Source organism: Peromyscus maniculatus, chromosome 4, assembly GCF_049852395.1.
Source record: "Peromyscus maniculatus bairdii isolate BWxNUB_F1_BW_parent chromosome 4, HU_Pman_BW_mat_3.1, whole genome shotgun sequence".
Classification (NCBI taxonomy): Eukaryota; Metazoa; Chordata; class Mammalia; order Rodentia; family Cricetidae; genus Peromyscus; species Peromyscus maniculatus.
Genome location: NC_134855.1, coordinates 152,700,576 through 152,726,350, shown reverse-complemented (window position 1 = coordinate 152,726,350; position 25,775 = coordinate 152,700,576).

Genomic DNA, 25,775 nt, shown 5'->3' with positions numbered 1-25,775 from the left:
GAAAAAGAAAACCTAGAATCCTGGGGTGGAAGGAATAAAAAGAGTATAATGAAAAATAGGAACGCATTAATGTTCCTGAGGGATGGGATATAAGAAAGACTGCTGGTAACTCGTTTAAACAGAACAATGTGTTTGACTTTCCTGTCTAGAAAACAAACCAAGAAGAGACAAAACACACCGCATCTGGGACCTTCTAATCATGTGCTCATGTTAAATTAGTGAGCGGACCTCGACTGCTTTCTGTCACAAGACCATTTCCTCTCCTCCTAAAGAAGGGAGCCTCCCTGCTTCGCCTCGCCTCGCCCCCTCTGCACCAAGTGGCTCCTGGGGGGAGTGGGGGTCCAGATGGCCCAATCTCTTAGCCCAGAAGTGGTCACCTGATCTGAGCTGAACCAATGAGAAGCTCTCTTGGGCCCAGGTCCGAGCTTGGGGCTGTTGCATTGCCAGTGGGGTAAGGTCAACCTCCTGCAAGCTGTCACTACTGTTCCTGGCAGGAGAACATCAATGACCCACTTCTTGTCCCAGACTATTCCAGACACCCCACAGCTCGTGGCTTGACTATCTGGCCCTGCTTGGATTTGGGGAAGCATGAGCAGATGATCACGTTTGCTTTTTAAGCTGAGTCGCACAGTCACCGGATCTTCCAAATAGACAAAGGAGTTCAAGGGCATGACTTGGTCCCCAAATCCTACACGAGAACTTCATGGTACAGAGAAGAAAAGTGGGTGGTCCATACGGTTTTGGAACCCTGGACAAACCGAAAAAAAAAAATGTTTCCGTTCATAAACGCGTCCTTCAAATGATGTAACCCTGCATCTGGCTCTTCCCACGCCTGTGAGTCAGAGTGCAGCATTTTACACTTATTTACTGGGGGCAGGGGACACGTGCCATAGAGCGCGTGTGGAGATCAGAGGACAACTTGTGGGAGGTGCTTTGGGTTTTGTTTTGTTTTGTTTTTTTGTTCTTCCCCTTCCTTCCATCTTGAGAGTCCTGGGAATCGAACTGAGGTCGTTAGACTTGGCAGCAAGCGCCCTTACTCACTGAACCATCTCGCTGGCAGCCTTCAAAGCACCTTTAGAAAGCCAGGAATATTTGGCCTTTTGTACAAAGCCAAGGGGGGAAGTCAGCTGTCATAGAGAACAGTATAAACTTTAAATTTAGCTACAAAAATAGCTAGAGGAAGAATCCAGTTCTTAGTTCCGTGTTTGCTTGTCTGCTCGGTAGGAAAGTTCCACCTGCAGTGGAGGAAGCCACAGATAGCCTTTTAAGCCTAAATGTGTTTCTAAGACGCACTTCATGTATCCACAAGAACTCCACAGCTGTCCAGGTAACTTCTTTCATCCCCAGACTTCGGAAATGGAAAATGAGAGACCTCTCCATGGTGTGAGGAATAGTTCAAATCTGGATGATTTCAGCCTGGGAGACAAACTTAAGTTCCCTTCTAAATCCTCTCTCCCTCCCTCCCTCCCTCCCTCCCTCCCTCCCTCCCTCCCTCCCTCCCTCCCTCCCTCCCTCCTCCCCTCCCCCCTCATCCACTTCTCCCTCTTACCCCCTCCCTCACCTCCCGGTTCTCACTTTGCAGCCCAGGCTGGCCTGGAGCTCACAAGGGCTGGAATTAATACCCAGCATCTTTTGGGGTTACAGCACTTGGGACAGGCTATTCCTTTCTTTGAAGAAACCACATATTGTGGAAAGAGGATTAAAAATAAATAAACAAGACACTTGACTCCAGACACTTCAGCTGATAGGAAATCCCATCTCTCTCCTTGCATCAAATGCAGGCCTAAGGGCTGGCTAGATGGCTCAGCGGGTAAAGAAGCTTGCCACCAAGACGGACAGCCCGAGTTTGATCTCAAGGACCCACATGGTAGAAAGAACCAACTCCTAAAAGTTGTCGTTTGACCTCCATATGTGCCAAGGCACATGTATGCCCACACATGAATATATAAAACCTAATTTTTTTTTTGAGATTTTATTTTTATTGGATTGTTGTTGTTGTTGTGTGGTTTTTTTTTTTTTTGGTTTTTTTTGTTTTGTTTTGTTTTTGTTTTTGTTTTTTTTTCCTGAGACAGGGTTTCTCTGTGTAACCTTGGCTGTCCTGGAACTCTCTCTGTAGACCAGGCTGGCCTCGAACCCATAGACATCCACCTGCCTCTGCCTCCTGAGTGCTGGGATAAAGGTGCACCACCACCGCCCTGCTATTTCTTTAAGCATCACAAGATTGTATCCTGCGTCCCTGTGGACTAGTGACCAAGTCAAGCTAAGGAGAACTGACAAGGAATCTGGAAGGGAGAAAGGGAACTGTACAGTGGGAAACCCAGGCGCAGCCAGGTGCCTGAGGTCAAGTGGTGACCCCCAGGTGTGCTGTGAGAAGGTGGGGCCTGGCCTTCCCAGACCCCCAACACGGTCTCTATGTGAGAACAGTACAGGGAAACTCAGGACTGAGAGCAGACTACAGACACCCAGCCAGGTCCTTTACGTCACCAAGTTCACCAGAAACTAATGGAGTCTGAGAACCAGCCACAGCCAGGAGGAGTGGAAATATCAGGTGAGATCTGTGATACTACTGTGAAGTGCCAACTTGACAGAATCTGGAATCACTGGAAGGAGGGCCTGTGGGCGTGTCTGGGAGGGTTATGTTGACTATGACCATTGATGTAGGAAGACCCCTCTTTTCTTTAGCTCAAGGACAAATTTTATTTGAGTTTAAAAGGAAAATTCCCAGGGCAGGCAAGGTATAAAGCCCAGCAGCAGAATAATTCAAAGCATCAGGCTGACAGTGTGGTTGGGGGCCACGCTGCTGCAGGAAGACCCATCTAAACTGGGTGTGGTACCATTCTCTGACTGCGACCCTGAATTTTATTAGAGAGATCTGAGCAGCAGGTACCCATCACTCTCTGCTTCCTGACTGTGGACACTGCCGCTAGCTGCTTCACACTCCTAATGCTCTGACTGCCCTGCTATGATGGACTGTGACCCTGAATGGTGAGCCCCAAACTCTTCTGGAGTCAGACGTTTTTCTCCTGCCTGCCAATTCCCAAATAACATTCAGAGGCCAAATAGTACTTATAAATGCTCAGCTAATAGCACAGGCTTGTTACTATGGGTTACAATTAAATTAACCCGTAATTCTTATCTATGTTTAGCCACATGGCTTGGTACCTTTTCTCAGTATGGCATTCTCATCTTGCTTGTCTGTGTTTTGCCAGAAACTCCTCTGACTTCACCCTAATGTGAGAAATCCACGGAGTCTATTTAATGAGCAAAGGAATTTATTTGGGGGTTAATTCACAACTATGGGAGATTTATCATAGCTGAGCTATGCTCCATGCTGATTTGCCTGGTCCAAGATTTCAGCATCTAATACCATGAGGAGGTGAAGAGAGAGCTGCATACATGCATCCCAGGTCTTAAGGGTCCCGAGTGGCCACACCTCAGGGGCAGGTACTTCAGGGCCATAGGCAGGTGTAACAGTCACCTCCTACATCACCAGGGGCAGTGCTTCAAGGTCAGAGCTAGAACAGCTGCCACTGCATCTGCCCTTCCTCATCCCATCATTCTCAGTCTGGCTTTCCTGCCTAACTGTATCCTCTTCACCTATTAGCCAATCAGCTTGTTTATTAAGCCAGTCACAGAGACATATATTCACACACTGTAAAGGAATATTCCACAGCATTTACTTTTTGTCTAAATAAAAAAGGAAGGTTTTAACTTTAACATGGTAAGATTGTATACAACAAAAACAGTTATCAAGTAAGAATTATAGTTACACTATCTAGTCTATTTGTATTTGGCAAAATTAGAGAAAATACTCCATTATCTATCCTATCTTGGTGAGTCCAAAGGCTGTACCCAATTCACTTTCTATCCTAACTTGCATTACTAACCCCAAAATTATCTTTTGATGTCTCTCAACCTTATATACTGTGTAGATGTATCCAACAGTCTTATTAAATAAGAAACACAGAAACAATGTAAAAGAGAAAGCCGAGAGGTCAGAGCTCAGAGCTAAAATCTCACCCTTCCGCCTGCGGTGTCCCAGCTTCCCGAAAGAGAGCTATATCCTGTCTGTCCGTCTTTTTTATAGTATTATTGTTCTGCCTTCTCATTGGTTGTAAACCCAAACATGTGAGTACCTCATCACTGTCTGAATGTACAGCGCCCTAGGTCTTAAAGGTATATGTCTCCAATGCTGGCTATATCCCTGAACACACAGAGATCTATGGTATTAAAGGCATGTGCCACCACCGCCACACTCTGTCTATGGCTCTAATAGCTCTGACCCCCGGGCAACTTTATTTATTAACATACAATCAAAATCACATTTCAGTACAATTAGAATACCACCACAATACTGTACATCTCTTTTGTGAGTGTCTTTTCTGAATTTTGCAACAGGGAAAATTATAACTCTCTAGTCTTCAACTCCATCAGAGATCTGAGAAGGATATAATGTTACCTGAGTAACAAGAAGTGCAGAGCAAACAACTTCCAAAACTAAGAAATGACAGAAATATCTGGCTGCTTGGTCAATCACTCAAGGTTCCTCTGTAATGTTGGGGCATCCATCCCTGGCCTATAGGCCTAGAATATCTGACAGACTTATCTGTGAAGTAGAATTTTTGAAGGACTGTTCGGCCTTGTCTTAGCAAAGTTTGGTAGTCACTTTCTTTTGTGTTCTGCTGGTCCAGTTAGGACAGTAACTGTCAGCAATTGAGGCAAGGGCAGTTTCTTTGCCCATATGGCTAGCTTTTGCCATAAAGAAAGCAAACTCCATATGAAATTTCATCTATGCTCATCATCTTCTCTGAAGTAGATTGGTGCTGCCAGAAGCAGATGTGTCTCACTGTCATGAAAAGCCTTAGATTATTAAATATATTAAATGCCATATTCTGTAGGTTTTTGAAGTATTTGAAGACCATCTAACTATATCTGTGTATGACCTTGAAAACATACCTAACATGACTGTAAGTTTGACTGTTATAGATGACTATTAATCTGTATTTCTTAGTTATAAATTTCATTTTAAAATGAAATGAGCTGCATAAGCACAATATCTTAAACAAGAGTAGAAATACACATATAGTATAACAAAATTAATTTTAAATTTGTATCAGTAAGCTAAAATCCATATCAATGTAAACTATTTTGATACTAACAGTTGTTTTTGGATTAAGTAGATTCACTAATCTACCCTTTCCCCCCATCATTTCTGTATTATATTCCCCTTTCTTCTTTTAGAAAGAGGTCTCTGAATTTAGCTCTTTTGTTTAGCCTTTTTTTGACTATGACCAATAACAATTTATAACCCATCCCCTAAACAAAGACAAACATCCATAATCTATTTTGGGGGAATGTGGGCACAGTTCTCTAGACTACCTCCTGCTGATTGGGGGTGCTGGTAATCTTTGGGGGACCCTGAAAAAGTTTAGGATTATGGTCAAATCATGACTACAGTATTCTGTGAGGCTGGACCATCTCAGTAAGCAGCCTTGAAGCTGTTTTAGATACCAGATCACCTGGGCCATTTTATTGGTGTCTGGTCCCCTTGCTCTGAAAACACATAAACTTTTAAAGGTAGATACATATCTACATTAATACAATTACATATCAGGAATTCTGGCAGAGCTCCTTTCAGCACTGAGCTAGCCTGTGAGGAACTTGAGTGCTGAGCGGCCACTGCAGCCTCTGGCCCCCTTTTGGTCTGTGGGAGGGAAGAGTTTTGTTGTTGTTTTGTTTTGTTTTGTTTTTGTTTTGTTTTGTTTTGTTTTTTGCACTCTTTGGACACTTAAGAAAGAGTCCAGGAGGAGAGTTGACCAGGAAGATGGGCAGTCTCTGAAGTACATGGCATGTTGGTGCCAGGTTAAAAAGGAGGGCTATGCTGGTAGCAATCAATCCAATCAGGGTTCTGGGTGGCAAAGTGTGGGGCAGAGCCTGATAAGTGCCTGGGTTGGGAGAAAGTACAAGCTGTAGCCTGGCATCAAGCTGGCATCAATCCTGGCATCAAGCTGGCTCTCTTTGGACCTTGGGTTCCTTCTGTTTCCAAAAGGCCGTACTTAGGACAAGCCTCCGCATGCTCAATGGACAACCCTGCTTCTGCTTCATCCAGGGAGCATGAATCAGACACTAGCAGCTCTGATTTATTTTATGCAGAACAGGATCCCATGATGATGGGCAAAGCCTCACTGAGGAAACAGATGAAGGAATTAACCATTCCACGATTTCAGACAACTTCAACATGCCCAACTTCCTGTGTACAGACCAGGCTGGTGTCACCTCCTGAGCTCACTCCAGGGAGAAATGAATTAACCATTGCACGATTTCAGACAACTTCAACATGCCCAACTTCCTGTGTACAGGCCAGGCTGGTGTCACCTCCTGAGCTCACTCCAGGGAGAGGTGTGCTAGCCAAGGCCCACCTACTCCCTCTGAGGATTGAACTGGGGCTGTTCAGGCCATGCACACATGCAGCAGCCTCTTCCTCTCTCACCTCACAGCTGCTGACAGGTAACAGCAGGCACCGCACTGTAACTGTCTGTCTCTAGAACCCTCCCTTCACAGAAGGATGTTTAGAGGCACCCTAAGCACTCAGATTGCATATCCTACAGGACAGACACACATGCCACCTAGAACATTGATCCCTTCTCTACCGCAGAGATAGACAGGCTCAGTGCAGGTGCTCACTATGGGATACTCATCAACTACGTGGCTTGCGTCCTCCACACTCTCTTTGAGACCTGGACAAGAGGACCCCTGCTTGGTCTTGTAGGCCTGAACTTTCTTCAGAATCCTATGGCTTTAAAAACTCTACTAATAAATCTCTTACTGAAAAAGACAGTCTGCCTCACTCTCCCTTTTGAATCCCAAAATCTAAGACCTTATAGTCCGTTCTACTTAGCTTTAACTGTCAACTTGACACAGCGTAGAGTCACCACAGAAGGGAGTCTCGATTTGGGCATTCCCCAAATCAGATTGTCCTGTGGACATGTTTGTGGAGTTGTCTGAACTGTTAAGTGATATAGGAGACCCAGTCAACCTTGGGTGGTGCCATCCCCTAGGCAGCTGATAGTAGGCTGTATAAGAAAGCTAGCCAAGGGGCTAAAGAAATAGCTTAGCAGTTAAGAGCATGAGCTGCTCTTCCAGAGCACTCTGGTTCAATTCCTTGCACCCACATTGTATCTTACAACCCTCTGTAACTCCAGTTCCAGGGGATCCAACATCCTCCTTGTGCCTTCCCAGGCACAAGGCACACAAGCAGCACACAAACACATGTGAAGGCAAAACACTCATACACACAAAATAAAATAAATAGATACATTTGAACTTTTTGTTTTATTTATTTTAAGGTGTATGAGTGTTTGCCTGCACGTATGTCTGTTCATTACATGCTTGCTTGGCACCTGAGGAAGCCAGAAGAGAGTATTGGATAGTCTGGAACTAGAGCTACAGATGGTATGAGCTACCATGTGGGTGCTGAGAATTGAACCTAAGTCCTCTGGAAGAGCGGCCAGTGCTCTTAACCACTGAGCCACCTCTCCAGCTCCAATAACCAATTTTTGAAAAAGAGAAAGCCAGCCAGCAATGAGCCAGCGAGCAAGCCAGGAGCAGTATTCTTTCTACTTTGAAGCTCCTGGTTGAGTTCCCGTCCTCCCCTTAGTGATGAACTGTGACCTGGAAGTGTAAGCCAGATAAGCCCTTTCCTCCCTGAGCTATGTGCAGCCAGCGTTTTACCACCACAATAGACTGAAAACAGAACACGCTACACACCTGGCCTGGAACTCATATACACCAGGCCAGTCTCAAACTTAAAGGATCCCCCTGCCTCAGGTCTCTGTTCTCAAAGCCCATCCGGGTGTTGGAAATGTGACATCAGCCCAACAAGTCCCACTTCCTGTTTTTCCCATCCAAGTTACCTCGGCTTTGAAACAAGGACACATGCTCTCACAGCCAAGTCCACAGGCGTCAGGTGGTTGCTGGCGGGGCTGGCATCCAGTTGGTGCAGTGCTTGCTTATCACTCAGGAAACGCTGGGTTTCAGCACAGTGGTGCATAAACTGGGCATGGTGGTGCATTTCTGTAATCCTGGAACTCAGGAGGTGGAGGCAGAAGGATAAGAAACCTGAGCCTTGTGAGACCCTGTCTCAAAAAAACAAAAGAAAAAAGAAAGAAAGAAAAAAGAAAACGAAAAGAGGAAAAAAAGAAAGAAGAACCCAAACTTAAATCATGGCCTCTCTCAGTCCGAGAGAGGTGACCTGTATAAAAGGAGCCAATGAGTTGGGCGACAGTGGTGCACAACTTTAGTCCCAGCACTTGGCAGGCAGAGGCAGGTGGATCTCTATGAGTTCAAGGCCAGCCTGTTCTACAGAACTAGTTCTAGGACAATCAGGGCTACACAGAAAAACCCTGTCTCAAAACAAAACAAAAAACCAAAACAACAAAGAAGGTAAGCCATCTGAATGCTCCTCCGGGTCCAGCTCAGCCCAGGGCACAGGAGAAGGTCTCCCATCCACACCCATGGCCTGTGAGGAGAATGTGACGAGGACCCTGATGGGAAAAGACAAGCAGCTGGATGGGCAAGGACTCCCAGCCCAGCTAGAGAGTATTTGTGTCTCTCTAACGTGAGGCCTGTGGTCCAAGGGGTCTCAACAGTGGCTAATTCTTGCATACATACATCACCAGGGGGAGGGGAGTTTGGGGTTGTCACAACTAGGGAAAGATGGATCAGTAGTTCCTCATGAATAGAGGCCAAGGATGCAGAACATCCTCCCAGTTCACAGGATAGTCCCCAGCAAGACGAATTATCCAGACAAAAGTTGGGTCTTTTCTGGAAAGCCCTGCTTTGGCCATCCACGATGGATCATAGAGACAGGAGAAAAAAACCTGGACAGCCAGTTTTCCACAGAGCCAACCCTCAGAGGGCCACAGCCACAGCTGGCCACCCACCATGGCCTTGCACGTACCAAAGGACTTCAGCATGTCAGTTCAGGGGACATTGTGGTGTGTTCATTAAGAATGTCCAGGCATGCCAGGTGGTGGTGTATGCCTTAATCCCAGCACTCAGGAGGCAGAGCCAGGTGATCTCTGTGAGTTCGAGGCCAGTCTGGACTAAAGAGCAAGGTCCAGGAGAGGCTCCAAAGCTACACAGAGAAACCCTGTCTCAAAAAACCAAGGAAAAAAAAAGATTTATTTGTCAGGCAGTGGTGATGCACACCTTTAATCCCAGCACTCAGGAGGCAGAACCAGGCAGATCTCTGTGAGTTCAAGGCCAGCCTGGACTACCAAGTGAGTCCCAGGAAAGGCGCAAAGCTACACAGAGAAACCCTGTCTCAAAAAACCAAAAAAAAAAAAAAAAAAAACAAACAAACAAACAAAAAAGAATGTCCAGGGATGCATCTAAGAGAACAATGCCTCAGAGTGGTCTGTGTGACAAGGGCTTGCTTACTCTTTCCCAGAGCAGGAATCTCAGAGATAAGCAGCGGTGTCATGGATCACATTGATGAGATCCCTTCATCCGCCCAGCTTTCCGCCGTCACAGGCGGCTGCCTTGCCCTCCTGTGCTTCACTCAACAACAACGTCTTTAAAAAGAAAGTGGGCCAGTGATGTGACTCAGTTTCCACCACGCCTTACAACCTGAGTTCAATCCCTGAGACCCCATGGTCAAAGAAGAAAAACTCCTGTGAATTATCCTCTGACCTCCACATACAGGCTGTAGTACATGCATACCCACACACACATACACAAGCACATACATGCCATAGTGCATGCATACCCATACATACATACACAAGTAAATACATGCTGTAGTACATGCATACCCACACACATACACACATACGCAAGCACATACATGTCATAGTACATGCATACCCACACATATACACAAGCACATACATGCCATAGTGCATGCATACCCATACACACATACACAAGTAAATACATGCTGTAGTACATGCATACCCACACACATACACACATACGCAAGCACATACATGTCATAGTACATGCATACCCACACATATACACAAGCACATACATGCCATAGTACATGCATACCCCCACACATACATACATACACAAGCACATACATGTCATAGTACATGCATACCCCCACACATACATACATACACAAGCACATACATGTCATAGTATATGCATACCCCCCACATAAACAAACACATACAGAGTAAATAAATAAATGTAAAATAAAACAAATAACAATAAACCAAGTCAGGCATAGTGGACCATGTCTGTAATCCTGGGACAGGAGGATTCTTCATACAAGACTAGTCTGAGTTACATAGTGATACCATGTCTCAAAAACCCAGAAGCCAATCAACCAAGCTCTCAGCAGAGAAGGGCAACTGATCTCTTAGGATCCTCTCCCCCATTGCCAGAGAGGAAACTCTGCAGATCCCACCATCAACTGCTCTTTGTGTGCCCCTGATAGGGCTTGACACATGGAATTCTGGGAAAGTGGGTTTTGGCATTCGTCACTTCTACAATAAGGAGGCTCTGTTGACATGAAATAAGAGAGAGAGGCCCTGGTGGATTTGTGAAATGGCCACTAGCTCTCTGTCCCTCTTTCCACTGAGAGGTGGAGTCTCTGTGCCCTCTCGTGGAATCTGGGGGGCATGTTGCTGCTCTCACAGACAGAGGAAGATGTAGATGATATTCATGACTCAGAATCTACCTGGGGCCGTGACAGGCCCCAAGTGTCTGCTCAACGCTTTCACATGTCCATCCTTGGGAAAGCCATACAAGGAGTCTGACCACCCTTTGAGAGGACACCAATATGCATTGCCCACTGCAGTCAGGCTCCTATCCACCCCCACCAAAGTGTCGCCTGTGAGTAGAATTCCCTGGTGCCTTCAGTCCAGGCCACCTGCCAAATGGTACCATTGGTGACCTCAACTGATGCCACATGAGCAAACAAGTCACCTAGTTAAGCCCTGTTCAAACTGTTGCTCCAAAGAGTCCATCTAATACAACAGCTTTGGTTTTAGGTCCCTATATTTGGGGACACATTGCTTCAACAGATACTTGGACCACTGACCAATAGGTGGCCAGTGGGGGCTGAGCTCACTCAACACTAACTTGACAATCCCTGGCAACTCTGAGAGATGGAAGAGAGGCGAAGAGCATTTCAAGGACTTGACGGATCCTGGCAGTACAGGGACACCTACATTAGGACTGAAATGACTGACTTCATACCTTGTTCTGAGATCCATGTACAAGTTACACACGTTCTGATAGCCCTGCACCATCAGAAAGGTGAATGAGGAGCTGGAGAGGTGGCTCAGTGGTTAAGGGCTCTGGCTGCTCTCGTAGTGGACCCAGGTTCAGTTCCCAGCATCCACAAGGCAGCCCACAACTTTCTGTAACTCCAGTTCCAGGGGATTCTATGTTCTCTTTTGGCCTCCACAGGTATTACATACATGGCACACAAACATAGAAGGCAAACACCACACATATAAAATTTTACAAAGAGGAAGTCTGTTTTTAAAAGTGAAGGAATGCTTCGAGCAGCTCGAGCGAGGAACTGGGATCAACAACTCACAGCATCTCAGGTTAGGGTACAAGGAAGAATGTGTAAAGACAGGATAACGGTGGATCCCCAGTGGTCCCTGCACAGGTCAATGATGTCTTATGAGGCTCCTGTACTTACTACAGTTTACAGAGTTTTACGTAAGTGATGAAGAGCGAAATCTTTCGATGAGGTCAGCCTCACCCCTTCCACATGGCCTGGAAGCCCACGGGTGCAGTGTCTGCCTGCTTGGCACCCCCTCAAAGGCCTCCTGACTTTCTTAGAGAATGTGGTCAATCAGTTACCAAAAGAACGTTCCAAATCGTCAAGCTTCCCTGGATACCCATATTCTCTTGCAGTGTGACTTAACAGCCCATCCTTTGAACTCACTGCAATCCTCCTGCCTCCGCCTCCAAAGTAGTACAAGTATGTGCCACCATGCTCAGCATGTAAGGTAAAATGTACCCCCAGAGCTGAGGGGTACAAACATCCAGGGCTGAACGGTAGCAAGCTTGTCTGTCAAGTGTGAGGCGCTGGGCTTCGTCTGAGGGATCAGGGAGGAAAGGGAGGTAGGCCAGGAGGGCAGGAAGGGGGAGAGAGAGGAAGAAAGGAGGGTGGGGGGAGGGGCAGTTGGCATGCACATTCATAGAGGTTCTGTCATGGTGCAAAGGTGTGAATCCATAAACGAGCTCACACCTTCCTTCCTCGGGCTTGGGGGCATGTGTGCTAGAGATGCTGGTGACGGTGACAGCTGCGTCCCCTGCCCACCTTCAAGACATCCTTTCAGGTGTCACTGTGATAAAGGGGACTTTGTTTTCCAGCCAGTCACAGAACCCACTAAGGTCTGACCCTCAACTCCAGCTTTCAGAGAGGCTTTGCCCCACATGACCCTGGTGTGTCAGCAGTGACATCAGGAGGAGGTGCAGAGTCTCCAGTGTGTCAGAGGTGGGCACACGCTTGTGGGACACAGGCGGTTCCGGCGATGGTCCTAATCTTGGACTTTTCTCTCCTTCCTGCTCCCCGGACCTAGCAGAGCCTCTCTAGACCACCAGCTCGAATCTTTGTCCACTTACAACCCAGCAGAGAGAACCCAAGACCTGAAGTCAGTGCGGTCACACCCAGCACACGCGCAGTGACCTGGACGGTTCATCCCAGGGTGAGGGGATTCATCTCCCCTGGCTCAAAGCTCCTGCCGGTCCCTGAAGCAGGCCCACCTGCTCCTTAGGTCAGTCTCTGCATGTACTGTCCTCAAAGCCTAGAAAGCCAAGCCCGACTGTCCCTCCCTGCTCTGAGCTGGTCTGAGCTCTGAGAGGCACTGCTTTGGGAAGTCACACTTGATGCCCCACCCCTCCAGCTCACACCTATTTCTTTGCTGTGAATCCAATTTCCGACTCAGCTCTGAGAATGTTGATTGCATGAGAGAGAGCCAGCACCCAGCAGGCTAGAGCAGTCAGGCATGCATCTGGTTCCTGCAGCTTCGTGAATGAATAAATGGATGAATTCATGAATGAATCATAGATGGGGACCTAGCCTGCCTTTTCCTAAATCCTAAACTGGAATGGGCTGCATTTACAACAGGCACCCCCACATTTCGCAAATCTGTGTGTGACCTTTGGGAAAACGCAACGGAGGTGAAATTTAATCTTTCTGAAGAGTTGAAAGTCTTGCCCTGGAATTTTTAAAAATAAATTTGGGTGTTTTGGTTAAGAAAGCGTGACGGAGAATAAGAGCCTAACATCTGTTCCCAACAAGATCAGTTTACTCCTGTCCCCTCAAAAACCGACAAGTCAGTAAGTAGGATGTCATGACTCATGGGGGGAGAGAGGGCAATTGAGCAAGAAAGACAGAGAGAAAGGAGGGGAGGGAGACAGAGATGGAGATGGAGGGGAGAAATGGGGAGGAGAGGGAGGAATGAGTGACAGAGCTGGAAAGAGAGGAGAGGAGGAGAGGAAAAAGAAAGACAGGAAAGAGACGGGGCGGAGATAGAGAGAAAAAGAACAAAAGTGGAGAGAGAACCAGAGAGACAGAGACATGGAGAGAAACAAAGGAATAAGAGACAAGAGATGGAAAGGGAGAGACATGAGGATTGTGGGGGCAGAGAGAGAGAGAGAGAAAGATAATCAAAGAAACAGACATGAGATAAAGAGAGGGACAGAGACAACAGCATGCTCAGACCCTCTGCCTGGCCAGCAGCTGGTCCTGAAGACTGCAGCATGCCCACCTATACCAGCTGAGTGGGCATCTCCAGCCTGAGTCTGAGGTGCCTTGTGGCAGCCAAGGCTCCAGGTCCCTGGTCTGGAATACGCCGCTACAGTGCCAGTCTCTGCCTGGGGATTTGTGGGATACCGTCATGCCCAGGTGAGAGGGAGTTGCCCATAGGCAAACCAACATCTGCCCCAACCACTGCTGGGCTCTTAAATTACAAACAAAACCATCACAGCATGTCTTTCAAGCCAGCCGCCTCCTACAGCACGCAGACACGTGGCTGAGATTCTCCCCTGACCTACTCTGTAACCGCGTGGGAAAGCACTCGGCATACCCAGCAGAACAGGGCTCTGTGCCTGGCATCCTCACAGTCAGCATTTGCTCAATACCTGGTCTTCTAGAAGGTTCCAGACGGCCACATCCAGGTCATTCACTATTTCACTCACTCAGATGTCTGGAAGATGACCTAACACATTCTGGGACTATTTGCTGCAGTCATCCTTGGCTAAGGAGGCTTGGGGGGGCGGGGCACAGCAGGTGACCAGGCGACTCTGACATCAGATGGTGCTGGACTCTGCTCAACAGAGCCACTGTTGTGTATGGAGAGTGCCTGGTCTGGTGACCCCAGCCCCTGGTCCAGTGACATCCAGCTGTCCTTGAGCCTCACTTTTCTGCTTTCACTAATTTGTTCATTCATTTGTTCACTACCATGTTTCAAGGTTCAGCTTGGTCAGGCCTTCCCGTTAGCACTGAGAAACTGGCATGGAAAATGCCAGGGGAGTGTGAAGATGATGGACAGACAAGGTCTGCATACATACAGCCAGAGGAGTGTGAAGAAGATGGACAGACAAGGTCTGCATACATACAGTCAGAGGAGTGTGAAGATGATGGACAGACAAGGTCTGCATACATACAGTTATTGGATGGTGAAGCAAGTACATAGAAAATCTCTAGCAGGGCAGGCGACAGGGAGCTTTGGGGGTGACAAAGATATCTCTGAGCAGGTGATATTAGGGGAGGCCCAGAGGAATACGGGGGGTGGGGTTAGCCAGGGGCTTGGGGGTGGGGAGTAGCGGGCACAGCAAGGTATGACCCTGCAGGGGCCCGGGCCCCAGGCTCAGCGTGTCTGACAGGCACCAGGCAAGAGGGAAAGACATTGATTGTGTCCTGTTCATCAAGGATGCATGAGGTTTGTGTGTGGGGTGGGGTGGGGTGGGGGTCACAAGAACAGGGCCAAGGGATGCAGAAGTAAGGAGAGACTCCTTCTCTTTCTGTATATCACCATGTCTGTGACCTTCCTGGCTACCCAGGTTCCTGCAGATGTGACTGTCTGCATCATGTTGACCTCTTTCAGGGTGGACAAGGTCCTCTCAGTAGGGCCGGTCACACGGTCCCTCATGGAGACCAGGATACCTCATTCTCCAGTAACTGCTCTGTGCCCCACACCCCCAAACCAGCACCAGCACCCCGTCTTCTCTACTCGCTCCGCTCTTGTTCTCTTCCTAACCACACTTTCTAGCCTCGGGCCTGAGATGAGCCAAAAGAGACTGTTTTCTCCTTAAAAGAGGAACAAGGAAAGCAGTGGCAGAATTTATGTGAGTTCCAGGTCAGCCAAGGCTACCTAGAGAGACGTAGAGGTGGGAAGGGTGAGGAGGAGCAGGAGAGCAAAGGTGTGTCTCACACACAGCTGGAAGGGTAGAAATCAGCACTCTGCCTGTAATGCAGGCTCAGGGACTGTGCCTTTTAGGGGCATGGTGGCCTGAAGAGTCAGCCTTAGGATGTAAACCTTGGGTCCAGGGAGACTGCACAGCAGATAGGAGACCTTATCTCCATCCCTCGCACAGAGGGAAAAAATTAGTAAGCTTTAGTCAGCTTCAAACCCAGACGATTAATAAAGTTCTTTTCTAGATTTTATTTAATTTAGTGTGTGTGGAATATTTATTATAATAATCTGGAAATAAGCTAGATGGTGGTGGTGCACACCTTTAATCCCAGCACTTGGGAGGCAGAGGCAGGCAGATCTCTGTGAGTTCAAGCCAGCCTGGTCTATAGAACAAATTCCAGGACAGCCAGGGTTACAGAGAAGCCCTATCTCAGAAGACCAAATCACCATCATCTAGAAATAGCTATGTTAACTGTTCCAAACTCTACAGGATACTTAGTTCTGAAATAATAAGCTCATGAGGAAACTGAAGGCTGTATGCATCTAAGTGTGCACGGAGAAGGGTTTTCTGAAAGACAATAGTGCACCAGCTGTGGACAGTTGGCTCTGAACAGCCATCCTTACTGAGAACTTGACACCCATGGATGCTGAGGTGTGAGGCACATTGCACCTTCATCTATACAATGAATTTGGTGTTTGGAAGTTGGTTGGGGGTTTTTTTCTCTTGTATTTTTCAGGGAAGGTTACTTTAGGATTTTGCTGTTTTGTTGAACAGGGTCTCATGTAGACCAGGCTAGCCTCTAACTCACTAGACAGCTAAAAATGACCTGGAAGTCCTGACCCCCTTGCCTCTGATTCCTGAATACTGGGATTATGGGTGTGTACCACCACACCCAGCTTCAGTTGTTTGTTTGGTTGGTTGGTTGGTTTTGGTTTGGTTTTTCCCGACAGGATTTCTCTGTAAGACGAATTGTTAAGCAGTCTTATGAATTAAAAACAAAAACAAAAACAAAACAAAACACCCAGAGCCAGATATTGGGGTGAAAACTGAGAGATCAGAGAAGCAGAAAGAAGCCAGCCATGTTCTTACCACTAGGAAATCTCAGCCAAGGAGAGAGCCACTTCCTGTATCCCCACCTATCTGCCTTTCTGTGCCCTGCCTTCTTACTTCCTCTCTCTGCCCAGCTACATCATTCCTGTCTGTCTGTACAGACCTCCAGACCTCTATGGTTAACTAGCACTGGGATTAAAGGCATGTGCCACCATGACAGGCTGTTCCCAGTGTGGCCTTGAACTCACAGAGATGCTGATGAATCTCTGCCTCCTGAATTTTAGGATTAAAGGTGTGTGCTACCACTATCTGACTTTTATGTTTACTAAAGTGGGTGTCTTTTTTCTCTGATCTCCAGATAAGCTTTATTGGGGTGCACAAATAATATATCACCACACTTCCCCCTTTTTGTCAAAAATTTTAAAAAAAGTTATAACTAGTATAAGAAAAACTATGTACAATAAGTACAATAACTATATGAAATATATACCAGCAATAAATACATCAACAATGTCTAGTCCATTTGCATTTGACAAATTCAGCGAAAGTATTTTATTATCTATCCTATTTTGGTGAGTCAAAAATGTACCTAATTCACTTTCTATCCTAACTTATATTTCCAACTGAAAATGATCTTCGGTGTCTTTCAAACTTACACACTTCTTAGTGAGTTTCTTTTCTGAATTCGTTAACCAGGAAAACTATAACTATAATTACCTAATCTTCAATTCCCTCAGAGACCCAAGAAGGAAATATTACCTAGTAAAACAGGAAGTGCAAACAAGTGACTTCCAAAAAATGTGAGTTTTGATAGAAACAGCTAGCTGCCTGGACAGTCACCCAAGGTTTCTCTCCAACGTTGGGACATCATTTTCGGCCTAGAGGTTTGGCATATCGGACTCATCTATAAAGCAGGATTTTCTAAAGACACTTCCTACCCTGTCTTGGCAAGGTTTGGAAGTCCTTTGTTTTGTGTCCTGCTTGTCCATTTTGGACAGCATACTGTCAGCAGTCGATGTGAAGGCACTTTCTTGTCCAGTGGCTAACTTTTGCCACAGTGAAAGTAAACTCCACGTGGAGGTTCTTCAGTGCCCGTATCGTCTCTGAAGTAGATTGGTGCTGCCAGGAGCCCACAGGTCTCATTGTCATAAAAAAAGAAAAAAAAACTTTATTATTAAAACCTCTTAAATGCCATATTCTGTAGATCTCTAAAGTGTTTAAAGATGACCTGTATATCTAAAATATATCTCTGTTTGACCTTGAAAACATACCTAATATGACTACAAATTTGATTGTAATGACTAACTGCTAACTCTCATTTCTTTATATCCTAATTAGTTGGTAATAATAACTTTCAAGGATTAGCAAATTGCATTACATTTTTAAATGAACTGTATAGGTACAACACCTTGAACAAGATTAGAACTATATGTACAGAATTTTCTAACAAAATCAATCTCAAATTTGTATCAATATACAAAATTTGTATACAATATACAAAAATCCAATCCAATGTAAAATATGTAAAACTAGTAGTTGCCTTTTAAAAGTAGATTCAATAATCTACCTATTTATCTTATCATATCTATATAAACCAATCTCAAATTTGTAGCAATATAGATAATTTGTATATAATATATAAAAATCCAATCCAATATAAAATATTTAAAACTAGTAGTTGCCTTTTAAAAGTAGATTCAATAATCTAACTTTTTATTTTATAAGTTTATAGTCCAAAACCAATTTTCAGGTGGTGTTTGTCATCATCCTTATGGAATTGTCATTGTAGAGGCCCATCATCTTTCTTCCCTGCAGAAAACTGATAGAGACTGAAACACAAAAACATGTACAGGCAGCTAGATAAAGCCTTTTTTTCTAGAATAAGTTAGTACTATATATGACCATTAATATCATGACAAAAGTTTAAAACATATATATATATGTATATATAGATATAAATCTTATAAATTTTGATATAAAATTCATACCTTAAGAAAAGTTTTAAAGAGTCAAAATAGAACCAAAGAATTATGAGATTAGTGGCAATAGAATAGTCCCTTAATTCTGGTTTTCTTCTGTCCCATATCAGGTGGCTCTTCTAACATGAGACAGAGATTTTGCATTTTCCTTTAACAAGCATGCTTGGGTTTAGAGAAGGAGAGAGCCATACTCCAACTCCAAAGTTAGCTTTAATTTTTAATTGAACTGAGACTACATAAAGACCAATTGTGTTAAGTGTTTGTAGAGAACAGCAGAAACAAACATTTAGGAAGACTTATGAAATTTTATATGTGATATATAGGCCAATTTACTCTTTTACTTGGGACATTTTTTTTCTGGATGATTTGTTCTTTTTCTTCAGATGTCTCATTTGTCCAGTGTTCTTCAGACTTCTTAGCCTTCATTCTCCTGAAAGACAAAAACAAAAACCCTTCCCCAAGACTAACTTTGGGGAGGTTCCCTTTTGAAAGTTATATCTGATTAAATGAAAAGGCATGTGTTAATGGTATAAGTTAGTTTAAATTGAATGGCATGCTGGTTGATGAACTATCACCTCTTCTAATTAAGAGGTTTCTCTTGTTCAAATTGAACCTTTATCAATTTTGATGATGTCCACAGTTTTTCTTCTCTTGTAGAAACAAAAGCAAAATCTGGTCCCCAACATAACACATATCTCAGTTTCAATTCTGAGGTCAGCACATTCTTAAAGTGTATAGACTGATTTAATTCTGTAGTTGGAGGAATGTTAATCTGAGTATTCCATTGTTGTAATAGATCACAGCTCCATAAATTCGTAGTTATATTAGCCACATATGGTTTTAATTTTCCTTTTTATCCTTCTGGCCCTATAGATTTGACCCATCTTGTGCTCTGTTTCACTTGAGATAATGTTCCAATCCCTAACAGCTGAACATTTACCTCCTGAAGAGGACAATTTGGATGCCAAGATTCTGGTGCTACTATTGTTATATCTACACCTGTGTCTACAAGACCCTTAATGAGAATGTCATTTATTCATTTTTTTTTTTTTTTTTTTTTTTTTTTTTTTTTGGTTTTTTTCGAGACAGGGTTTCTCTGTGTAGCTTTGCGCCTTTCCTGGAGCTCACTTGGTAGCCCAGGCTGGCCTCGAACTCACAGAGATCCGCCTGGCTCTGCCTCCCGAGTGCTGGGATTAAAGGCGTGCGCCACCACGCCCGGCCTTATTCATATTTTTAACTTTGGTCTTTGTTCATTTATAGAAGTTTGCCAAAAAATTCTCTTTATGGTTTTTCCTGAATTTCTCCTGTTTTCTCTGCTACAGCTGTTCTATCACCCTGAGCAGCATGGTTTATTACAATAGGCATTTGGTTATTTAATTGCTGAGAAGGAGTTTCTTCTATGATGGCAGGAAAGGACTGAACTGCATTTGCCATGGGGGCCTTTAAGAGGCCCCTCAGGGAGTTTCCTGCAGGCAAAGGATTAGCTTGTCTGTCCCTTGTGGATCTACATTCATTAGTCCAATATTTACCTTTACCACACCTTCTGCATAATCCAGAAGGGAGGGGCATTCTGTTGCCATTGTTCCTTGAAGAAACATTGTTTCTAGGAATGACTTGTTTAAAGTCCCTTTATAGGTGACCTTGTTAACCCAATTAAAGCATCTGACATTATTATTTTTCTTCAAGCCCCTTGAAATCATCTCTCCTATCCACATATCACCATGGTCATGAGACTCAATATTAATTGTATCCCTGATCTATCCTTTAACGGCCTGATTACCCTCTTGCATGCTGCATTTGTGTTCTCAAAAGCTGAAGATTCAGTTATTATCTGTCTAGCTTCTGAATTTGGTGTCAAACTATTTACTGTTGAAGACAGCCTGGTAAGCAGTCAACATGCTGATGAAGACTGTTCTGTGTAAGCCAGTCTGGCCTAGTGAAAGAGAGGATTAAAGACTTACATGAGCTGACTCACAAACTACGTCCTCCAGGGGCCGACTCCTTTGCAACTCTCTCCTTTGGGTCTCTCTCAGGCCCCTGACTCCTCCTACCCTTCCCTTTGCCTGTCTCCTTGAGTCTCTTTCCTCCTTGGACTCAGAGATTCCACTAGAGCCTTAGGACCTGACTTACCTCAGCAAGGCAGAGTGGGGGAGTCGGCCCTCCAGTGTTGTTTGTTCACAGTTTGACAAGGTCCTGGCAGCAGGTGAGGTATGGGCAGTTCTCTGCCAAGGTGTTGGTGTTGCCACACTGGAAGCTGGTCCCAGGTGGAGTCTCTTTGTGACACACAATCATGATTGTTCCCTATTTCTGCAGGTTCTTTCCAGAGAAAACTGGCAAAGTTACACAGTGGTGTGAAAACCAGACACTTGTGACAAAATTTCCCTGGGTCTCCTACTATCATCCACCTGCTTGTCTCCTCACCCTTAACCTTTGACGGACCTACTTCCCAGCCCTCCTGGAACCCCTACAACATCCCAATTCAGCTTAAAGAAGTCAGATGATAACTACAATCAGCCCCTATCATCAGCAAAAGGTTGGGATGTTAAGTCCCAACTCCCACCCCAATTGCAGTGCCACTGACAATGTCCTAAATGACCATCTGGGTTCAGCTCAGCCTAGACTCTTGACAGGTTCAACAGAGGATCACTGATGTATACACTCAGCAGTCCTCAGAAACCTGTGAAATGGGTTTCTGTCTGCTAGGAAGACTTATCACTTCCCCTACCTCAGCAAATGAGGCATCTAGAAAAGAAATGAGCATGGATGGAGAAACAGAAGACGAAGATGAGATTGAAAGCATAGGAGCTTACTAAAACTGAGAGGACAGGAAAGGAAGGGACAGAGAGGAGCTGAGTGTCAGGACAGAACTGAAGCTGTATGGGTAGAATTTTGTTACAGAGAGATGAAGTAAACGGACAAAAGAGCGAGGTGTACATAGATTTTTTTCTCACCAGATAATCCCTGCTAGATGTAGTGTCTTCTCCAGGACTCTGGGAAGAAGCTTCTCAGGGCAGGCCCCTGGGAAATTCCGATATCAACCTTTTGCATTTTATATCTGTCTGTCTATCTGTCTGTCGTCTGTCTGTCTGTCTATCCATCCATCCATCCATCCATCCATCCATCCATCTATCTATCTGTCTATCCAACTGGTGCTAGAATAAAACCGGGCATTTAATGTGGAAGAGTGAACTAGGTCTTTTTCTCTCTGCCTTCGTAAAAATCGACTCCAAATGGACCAACTACCTTTTTTTTAAATTTTATTTTATTTTACAATACCATTCAGTTCTACATATCAGCCACGGGTTCACCTATTCTTCCCCCTCCCACCCCCTTCCCTTACCCCCAGCCTACTCCCCATTCCCACCTCCTCCAGGGCAAATCCTCCCCCGAGGACTGCGATCAACCTGGTAGACTCAGTCCAGGCAGGATGGACCAACTACCTTACTGTAACACCTGGTACTCTGAAATTGCTATTGGAAAAGTAGGGAAAACTCACCAAGGTAGAGACATAGGTTAGAACTTTGTGAACTAAACTCCATTTGTCCAGGAAATATAGCCAACCATTGATAAATGAGTTGTCATAAATGTCACCATATTAACTAGTCTGGATATTATCAAAAGATGAAAAGACACTTGCCTGTGTGTGAATTGGAGACCCTTGCACATTTTTGGCAGATCAAACATTGATACAACCATCACGAGACAGAATGTGGAGATTGCTCAAAATGTGAAACCATGTCTGCCCTGTGATCCAGCCATCCCAACATTCTAGACATAGCAAAGGAAAGGAGGTCAGGATGCCAAAGAGACTTCTGTACTGCCCCATGTGTCCAAGGCCTATTCATGACAGCCAGGCTATGGAGTGAGGAGTGAACTGATACAGCACAGTCCAGGACCCCTCACGGAACCAAAACCAGTCCTTTGAGATGGCCCATGCTGGCTGTGTCTCCACAGGAAGAGAAGGAGGCTGCTTTCATAGTTTCTTCTGACAGAGATTTGGTTGCAGGGGGCCAGGGCTCCTGTCATTTTGGAAGCCTCTCAGTCTCTAGTTCACATGACAGCACAGAGCATCCCTTGTCCCTTGAAGGAAACTCTGTCCCCTCAACAGGATATGAATGGCAGGACAGAAATACAAGTTGAGGAGGGAACCACATTACAGGCTACACAAAGGCAGTGCCTTTGATTAGGAGTCAGGGCCCTTGTGAACATTTCCACACCAAATTATAAGGATCTTTTTGATGATGCTGAGATAGGACAACTGCAAAGAAAGCTGGAAGTATTTCAGAATGAATCAAAACCTAATCCTTTAACAATGTGTCTACCCAACATCCACGTGTCTGTTGAAGAAGAATGTAAATAGGTCTTATAATTCAGGAGGTACAAACCTGTCACCACAGTACCCAGGATTCTGAGCAGGAGTATCAGGAGTTGCAGGTCAACCTAGGCTACACAGCAAGACCCTGTCTCAGAGAAAGAAAGGAGGGAGGGATACTGAGACTTTTGGTCAACTTGAGTCACCTGAAGGACATTATGCTAAGAAAACTTACCCTTAAAAGAGAAATACTGCGTATGTGGAGCCTAAACAAAATTCTCCATTAGTGATAATAGCAGGATGGAGAGATGTTTCCAGGATGTAGACTAGGCAGTATGTAGGAGGAAGAGGGCAGAGATCTGATGCACAGAATGAAGACCCAAGTGCATCATGGAGAATTAATGCTGCTCTCACCACAGGGAGAAATGGTGCATTCAAAAGATAGACATGCTGATCAATTCCACTATCAGAATGTTTATATAGATATAAATGAGGATACCACAGCATGTGGTTCAAATATACAAAGGAATTTATTGTAGCAAGAAAACAGTCTCTTTATTCAGAGATAATTGTGCCATACATATATCGTTTTGTCTGGTGCCTGTCTTTCTCAGTAACACTTCTGCAGAGCAATCCTATGCCCAGCTCTCTGAGCATATCCTCGATGGCTGATCTTCACCTGGATACACAATGCATAAAGTCATCAGTCACTCAGCTCTCACTATCTAGGACCTTTTCTTAGGGACTGTCTTCATGGTTCAGTTCTCTAGGTATTGGTTGATGTCACTCTATAACAGGGGTCCACTGTGAAAAGCCCTCAAATTACCGTCAGTGTTCTCTAGGTCTGTCCCTTGCAGCCAGCAGTCTTTCTGATGGAGAAGTGGTGTCCCTGCCTAGGTGACCAAGGGAACAGTAACAACAGGTGACTCGATGCAGTAGATGGAAGGGTGAGCAGCACCTCACCCTCACATGGCTCCTGCCAGGACAGAGAGGCACTGCCCTCAGTGAGGTGAGTCTCCGAGCTGCCTCAGACACTGTTCCTCCCAAACAAGGGGCTGGGTGCTACCTGGATCAGTAGACATCTTCTCTTGTTCATCTGAGTCCATCTGCTTGTAATCAGAAGAAGCCTCTTCCATCAAGGAGACCTGAAAACACAGCATTTTGGTAAGATTACCAAATGTTCAGTTGTCCATCACCCTGTAACCAATCATGGCTTCCCCATGGCCTGAGCAGGGGAGCACCATCACCTGTGTGTCCCTCTTCCATGCAGTGTGTTAGGGCTTGCGTGGCATCTCCTGCTCTAAACACCACCCAGTTGAAAATGTCCCTTGCTGAGTGTAGTCCCAGGAGTCTCTTTGGTAGCCCCAGCATAGGGTCACACAGACAGCAAAGGTCTTTCCCAGCCTGCTGCCTGGGGACAGAAAGCTTCACAGCAGCAACGTCCCTACAGGGTGTCAGAAAGAAAACAGCTGGATCTTTGTGTGAGACACTGTTGAAAATAGTATCTTGGGGTGTACTAGAGTGTGGTCTTGGAGTGTACTAGAGTGTGGGCCTAAGGAGGGGTGTGAATCTGGCCCCTTAAATCCCTTTAAGTGTTTCTGAGTTATCTTAGGAGGTGGGAATATGGCAGGAGACCATGAGCCACCCAGAGGAACGCCCTCACTGTCAGACCGGGATTGTCATGGTTTTTCCATCAGCGGGTTCTCATCCAGCTCATACTTGGAACCAGCTCCATCTCTGAATCCAACTGTCAGACTCTCCAGACTTCATTTGCTTCCACTCAAAGCACAGCTGGTGGGCCTCACCTTGCACACGACCAGACGCCCTGGGGCCAAGTGTGCACCATGGCACGTGCTGGCTTCACGTGGCTCCTGGGAAGCAGTAGAGCAGGGTGGTGAGTGTTTGGGGTGGGAGTGGAGACAGGAACAAGCTGAGTTAGAGGAATCTGAGGCATTTCCAGGAGGGAAATCACAGGGAATATGAAATTACCTTGCTTGGATTGGGAGTCCTCTCCAGTTCAAACAAACTTCACTAGTGTCAACTGTGCATGAGGTACATTGTGTGTGTGTGTGTGTGTGTGTGTGTGTGTGTGTGTGTGTGTGTGTGTGTGTGTGTGTCCCTGTCTGCCCATGCGTGAGTGTGTGTGTGTGTATGTGTGTGTGTGTGTGTCCCTGTCTGTCCAGGTACAGAGTACAGAAGAGTGCATCCATATGACTCAGGTTGCAAAGCAACAAGCCGTTCACCAATGACAGTGCTGGGGTGAGTTGTGACGGTGTCTGGATCTGGCGGGGACAGGAAGCAAGCTGTCTAGGAGTTCAGGATGGTGCCGAGAGCCACACCATAACTAATGGACTCCCCTGTTCCCGCACACTCTACCTTCCCAAGTGAGCACAAGATGGACACTCCCTGCAAACTCGTACCTCTGTTTCTGGCTCCAACCTGGTCAGCAATATTCATCTTGAACACACACAAACTGGTCAGGCCTCTGGGGTCCTCCTCTGCTTCCAGTGCCGATGTCTCTTCTAATGGCTCACAGGTACACCTGGAGACAGGTAGCTGGACTGACGATCTCTCTGTGCGTGGAAGATCCTCTGAGGCCGGTTTTCCTAATGATCACAGCACTCTGTGGATCCTTGTTTAAAGGATTTCTGAGTCCCACACAGTGCTTCACTTTACCGGCACAACTGTGGCACCACCAGCCATCGTGAACCCGCCTACAAGGGAGAGTCAGGAGGATCAAGAGTCTGTGAGAACTGCCTCCCAGAATCCCTTCCCAGTCCTCGGGGTCCAGGTGATCAAGGTGTGGCATGCCCCCTGCTCCCCAGTCTTCATCTGTGTTGCGGTAACGCCCGCGTTACTGCTAACCGTTCACCATGTCTGAGCGAAGGGCTGCGGATTAAAAAATAGAGACAAAAGACAGCGAGTCATTCGTACGATTGGATGTCGAATGCCGTTTATTGAAAGAGGGGAGAAACCTTAAATACGTACAGGCTTACAGTACAAATGGAGGAACCCCCGGAGGGCAGAAGTTCGCTGTCAAT